The sequence below is a fragment of the Equus asinus genome, chromosome 30 (genome assembly GCF_041296235.1).
Source record: "Equus asinus isolate D_3611 breed Donkey chromosome 30, EquAss-T2T_v2, whole genome shotgun sequence".
In the NCBI taxonomy this organism is placed as follows: Eukaryota; Metazoa; Chordata; class Mammalia; order Perissodactyla; family Equidae; genus Equus; species Equus asinus.
In genome coordinates, this window is record NC_091819.1 from 12213731 (window position 1) to 12220227 (window position 6497).

General features: G+C 44.1%; 1 pseudogene; it reads right to left on the reverse strand.

Moving 5' to 3' along the window:
- Positions 1 to 3794: 3794 nt before the first annotated feature.
- Positions 3795 to 6292, reverse strand: LOC106836737 (splicing factor 3A subunit 1-like; annotated as a pseudogene).
- Between the last annotated feature and the right edge of the window lie 205 nt (positions 6293 to 6497).

Sequence of the window (6497 nt, forward strand, 5' to 3'; positions counted from 1 at the left end):
CACAATGTGAAGCTTTGAAGTAGAGTGTAAACATGGCATTCAAAGAAGATTTCCTTGCTTTCATGAACTTTCAATCTATTGAGTGATATGGTCAATACACAAGAGCAAAAGTATTTAACGAAATTCCAGTAGTGATAATGACTATGATGAAAACTAGAGCAGAGTAAGTCATGTAATTTTAATTAGAGCTCACAAAAGTTTTTTCTGAGATGATAATTTGAGTGGAGATATGAATTAGCTAAGAGAAGGAGCCACTTGAATATTTTGGGGAACGTGCAGGCAGAGCAAATAGTGAGAACAAAGGTCCACAGATAAGAAAGTAGGATTCAGTAATAATTTCAAGAATTTGTGTAGCAACACTTCAATAGTTTCAGTTTGGTCCAAAGATTGTTATTTCTTTCACGCCATATTTTTTCCTGATGTGCCAAAATCCACTCTGGCTCAGCTAAAACTGCTATATGAATTCTTGTCAATTAGCTCACCATTTAGCAGTCTCTGACCAAGGCACTAGATTTTATTAATGGCTTTTAAATCTTTGCTGCCAAAAATGATTCACTTCTTTAAGGATTTCTTGGCAAAAATTGATGCATTACTCACATGAAGTTAGCCTCACAACTGAGAATCAACTGAAAGAAATCATATGTGTGTCTCAAAGCCTATGATTTATCTTAATTCCTTATGTAACATCTTGAATAAAGATTTCTAGAACTTTCTGGAAGCTCACAAATTACTGAAGTGTAAAATCTATCATAAAAGGTGGAATGAAAATTTTAGTTTAAAACCACTACAGCACACCTGTGTTCTCCACCTCCCTGATTAAGTAGAACTATGTCTCAAAGAGGTACAAATGTAAAAAAAATAAAAGTGTTTATTCACACCAGGCGTTATTAGTCTTATTTCGCCAACGTTTAAACAGTTATGAGAAAAGCACTCAACAATTACCAACGCGTTTTTCTGTCACTTTTGTCAACCTGATCTCTTGAGAAGAAACGCATTTTCTTCGATAATTATTTCCCTTTCTTTTCTGTGACAGTCACCATACCAAGTGTTTGGCGTTTTGTTCATTTGATTAGTTTCCCCATGAAATCCCCCTCGCTTTCTGCCCCGCCTTTAATGTGTTCTCACTCCTGAAATTATCTTGGCAAACGATGGCTGCCATCTTTGGAAAATCTCCCAGAATGCAGCAGCAGAGGCTCCAAAGGCCAGATTCTGGCTACCAACAGTGTTCCTTTGAAATGCAATTATTTTTTTCTAATTGAAATTAAGGTCAATTAATGTACTTATAAAATTATCATTACTGTCTTTGCCTTTTAATTAGAGTGTTTAGATAATTTGTATTTTGTGTAATTTTGATATGTTTGGGTTTAAATCTATGATTTAGACATCTGTTTTCCCTTTTCCCATCCCTTCTTTGGTCTCTTTTTTTGTCTTTACCTTCCTTTGAATAAGCTGACTAATGTTTTGTGATTATATTTTATCTCCTGTGTTTGCCTCTTGCCTATAACTCTTTACGTTCTTTTAATGGTTGCACAAGGGTCACATTATAGCACTTTAATTTATCATAATCCATCTTCAACTGATACACTATGTCACATAAATTATAAGAATCTTCTAACAACACACTACTCTTTGTCCTTAGCTGGCTTTGGTGCTTATGTTGTAAGACATTTAATTTCTGTCTATATTATAAATCTCACATGTATTGTTTTTATATTTGCTTTAATCAGTTCATTCTATTATATACAAATTTATCATTTAAAAAGTATTTTATATTTCCCCACCGTTACTCATTTCAGTGTTTTCATTCTAGTTGGTATCATTTTCCTTCTGCTTCAGGGGTTTCATTTAATATCTTTTCTGGTACAGGTGAGTTGGTTGTTTTTTCTTTCAGCTTTTGTATGTCTGAAAAAATATTCTTATTTTTACTTCACTTTTTAAAGTTATTTTTCCTGGAGATTAATCTCTTAAGTTGTCAGGTTGGCTGTTTTCCCTTATATTGTCTTCTTTGGCTTTTCTTTTTGAGCGAGATTAGCCCTGAGCTGATATCTGCCACCAATCCTCCTCTTTTCGCTGAGGAAGATTGACCCTGAGCTAACATCTGCTGCCAATCGTCCTGCTTTTGCTGAGGAAGATTTTCCCTGAGCTAACATCCATGCCCATCCTCCTCTACTTTATATGTGGGACGCCTACCACAGCATGGCTTGCCAAGTGGTGCCATGTCCGCACCGGGGATCCGAACCGGGGAACCCAGGGCTGTCGAAGCAGAACGTGCAAACTTAACTTCTGCACCACTGGGCTGGTTCCTGACTTATATTGTTTTCAATGAGAATAAGAGGACTTCTTATCTTTGTAACTGTGTGTGTGACGTGTTTTTGTGTTCTAGGGTCCTGTGCAGCCGTTCTCTGAGCTGCCTCTGACGCTCAGAGAGTCTAAGCCTACCCTATTCCTGACTCTCCATCTGGACCTACACTCACTAACCCTACACAGCCCAAGCCACAAAGTGCACTCTGTGGGCCCCAAGTGTACCCTGTTTGCCTTTTTGGGAAGCCTCATATTCCACTTACCTGAACCAGGCACCACCCTGGATGCTGGAGTCCTCCATGGCGTTCAACAAGGAGATTATTTCCTGATGGAGAAGACCAGGTGAAGGGGCCAGCTCCCCCATCGCAGGGTGCTGACAGTCAGGCTGGGTCTTGTAGAGAGATCAATGCCCTGAGGCTGTTCTTCAAGGGGAAGGCTCAAGGAACAGTCAATGATGGACTCTTGGGACTAACTGTAGACATCGCTCTATGGCTTGGAGGAACAGTTGGACCGAGGATGTGCATGAGTGCCTGGGTTTTGTTGTGTGTGAGTGAGTGAGTGAATATGCATCTACATGTGTTTGCATGCTTGTGTTTCCTTTTTGTTCTCCACCTACTGTGGGGAGTATGACAATTTAACAAGTGCCTGATTCTTTCTTGAGAGAAATGCAGGATGGGGAACCCAAGGTGCCTTGGGACCAGCTGTACACCTTGGGTTTGGCTGCAAGGGCCACGTTTTCTCGTAGACCCAACTTGTGCTGAGAAGCCATTTCATTCAATGGGATAGCTGCCCAGGTCTAGTGAGAAAGTCCACTCTGCCATAGTTCTGGGCACCAAGCTGTTTTTGTTTTGTTGTTGTGTCCAAGAGGTTTCTTAAACAGCCTGTGACAAGATGCAAAATGATTAATGGCAATAACAACCATATTCTATCAGCTTCACACCACTTGTCACTATAATGTGTTAAAAAAGAGTCCTCAGGCCCCAAATGGAGTCATCTGCCCCCTACAACAGCAAATGCAGATTTAATTGCAGTTTCAACCCCTCTTAACAGTACGGCCTTTGGAATAGTCATTCTGGAATTTTCTGATCAGCAGTAGTGAGGTAATCTGCGCGATAAAACTCTTGCTGTTTCTTTCTCCCCAAAATAAGATCAGTTGGTCTGAAACAATCCTTTCTTTTCTTTTGCTAATCAGTTCCTTGCCCCACTCTCCTTCCTACAAAAACCTTTCTTTTGTACAACTCCTCAGAGTATCTACTTGCTGGATGCTGATTGATTCAAGAATCACTTAATAAAGCCAATTAGACTTCAAATTCACTTGGTTGAACTTTGTTTTTTAAGACATTATCCTGAAAGACATCCCTGGGCTCTCATTTCCTAATGGGCTGCCCAAAGAAATGAATCGCCTCAGTTCAAGACCCTAATACATAGGGATTCCAGAGACTGCTGGAAAGGAGAGTAGCTTAGACAGCTCTATTATCCATGCGCTACTCTTATCAGTCTGAGAAGGACGTGGGTGGAATGAAACTCTGCAGGACAATTTGAATTTCCAAACTTAATAAGAGGCAACCGAATCTGCAGGCAAGACCCCAGGCCTCAGGGAGGTCTCCTGGGTCTGGGGCAGAGAGTAAGGGGCAGGAGAGCCAAAATGGCAGTGGCTGGGACCTGACAGCAGGTTTCTTTCTTATACCTGTGCCTCTCGCCTTAAGAACAGGTGGATGACTGCCACTGGCCATGTAAACCAGCCAGTCAAAATCCTTGATGAAAATGTCCTCATACTGTAGCTTGTTTCCCTGTAGGCATGCCCATGGCTTCATGAGTCTTCATCTTGATGACAGAGACTTGGTCTGTGAGCAGGAAGGTGAAGACCAGCACCTACCCCTTCAGTTTCCTTCAGTTCTATCTTATCCTGCACATTGGCACTTGGAATTTGATGGACACTGGACCCTTTTTTATGCATAAGAACTTCTCCTCAAGCATGAGTCTGTGCTGTATTTTCAATTTCTTGCAGATAGGCTCATTTCCCATAGGAGGGGTTAGGGTGGCGGGGGGAACTAGGAGTGTTAGGGCTGGAGCTGCGACATGTACCACAGGTGGAGCAAGCACAAAGTTTGTAAATATAATCATGGGGGTTGGGCAGGGTGCCATGATAGGAGGGGTTGAGGGAGCATGGGCACCATGTTGGTCCTGGGCATATGGATGTTGGGTGGCATGGAGGTGAGCACTAGGCATGAGGGCAGTTGGACCACTGATACCAGAGCCAAGGTACGACCATACTGTGGAAGCAACCGTGGTGTAGACGTGAGGTGGCATTGCCGGTGGTCAAAGCACCACACTAATGGATAATGTGAAGCTGCGGATGCTGGTGGCTGAAGATAGAGGACGTGGCTTCTGGGAGATTTCACTGGGCTTGCCAGGACCAATCTTCTCTTTGGTGTCGTCTTCCGGCACCAGGCCCTTGGCCTTGTGAATGGCCTGATCAGCTCCTAGAGGATGATGTTGGCCTGGGTTGCTTGCTGGGTCCCAGCCATGCTGCCAGAGTGGCTGTCACATGTCTCCTATTCTTTTGGCTTCTGGATCTCCTTCTCCTGCATCTTCTTAAAGATTTCAGTACCCTACCTGGCCAACTGTTTCAAGTTGTTCTTGATTTCCAGGCTTGATGCAAATGCCTCACTACCACTCTGCTTCCCGTGAATGGAGCCATCTTGCTACTTCAGCTAGTGGAGGTCAAGTAGTGCAACGCACATAGGTTCCTGAATTTTTTTGGCAGGAATCTTTACTCCGGTGATGGGAGACACAAGATATTCATCTGGAGCAGGGCTGGAGGAAGGGAGGTGGAAACTTTGGGGTCATAGTCTTTCCATAAAATGACTTGGTCTGGAGTCAGGGGCAGAGGCAGGAGGCATGTCCTTGGGGGTAAGGGGCACTTTCTGCCTTTCTTCATGATCTGAACCTTCATCCAAGTCTTACACTTTTGTGTCCGGGTCCAACTGGGAAGGAGGCTCCTCGGCCTTCTCCTGTTTCTTGTCCTCATCAATAGACTTGACCTCCTTCTCGACCTTCTTACTCTCCCCAAACTTCTCATTGAGTTCCTGAATGAGGATTTGGGCCCCCAGCATCTCCAGGGTGATGGAGGGAGGGAAATTTCCTTGCTCATTGTGTTTGAAGTCCACCATTTCCACCACTTTGAAATCATGCCAATTGATCTGCTACCCACCCCTTCTCCTTCTCTTCCCCCTCCTTTTTTCTCTCCTGCCATTGGAACTTGGTCCACTTCACTCAGTAACATACCTGGTCCAAAACTTCTCGGGGGTTCTCAGACCCTTTTTTGAGCTTTGCAATTAAGCCTTTAGGTGGATTCAAGATCTTGGTATAATGTTCCACCAGCTTCGTGAAGTAGTTGAAGAGGTTGTGCTATGGATAGAGGAGGTCTAACTGGTAGTTAAGCTTCTCTTTCTGGATCAGCTGGGTCAGAAACTGGCTACAAACTGAGGCTTCAGCTTCACTGTGTCTAGGTCGAAGGCTGAGATGGAGGCAGTTCTGTGATGAAATCAAACTCAGGAGGGAGCTCTTTGAGTGCTGTGGTCTCTTGGATGACCAGGGCTTGGACATTCTGGGGCAGCTGCTGCTGGTTGGCTTGCTGCTGCTGCTGCTGCATGACCTTGGGGATGGCGGCCATGGGGTCCTGAACCTTCCCCACCTTGAACTTGCTGACTTTGTGGCGGTAGGAAGTGTTGTTGGGGTTCAGGAAGTCGAACGTGTGGTTGTTGATCTTGATTCTGTTGTATCTTTGCTCCAATTTCATGTCTCTTTCTAGCCACAAAGCTGGCAGTCTTTTCAATGATATTCCTGACCTCTGAGAGAGGGTAAATAATCCCCAACACTGGTGTGGAAGGGGTAGATCCTCCTTCAAAGATGCTTCTTCTGTGTGCTATTTGGGCTCAGTGGCTGCTGGTGGTGGTAGGGACACCACCTGCCTAGGTGTGGCCTGCATGACTGCAATGCTCAGAGCCACCAGTGGGCCTAGGCATCCATTGACGGTGCTGCATGCATCAGGACAGGCTCCCTGCACTGACAGATAACTGAGCGGTGACTGAACTGAGGGATGGTATGAGCTCGTGTGAGTGTATGCGCATGTGTGATTCCTTTTAAGGGTTTCTCTGTGCCATTGGCTTTAGGCTAATTGACTACACTGTGGC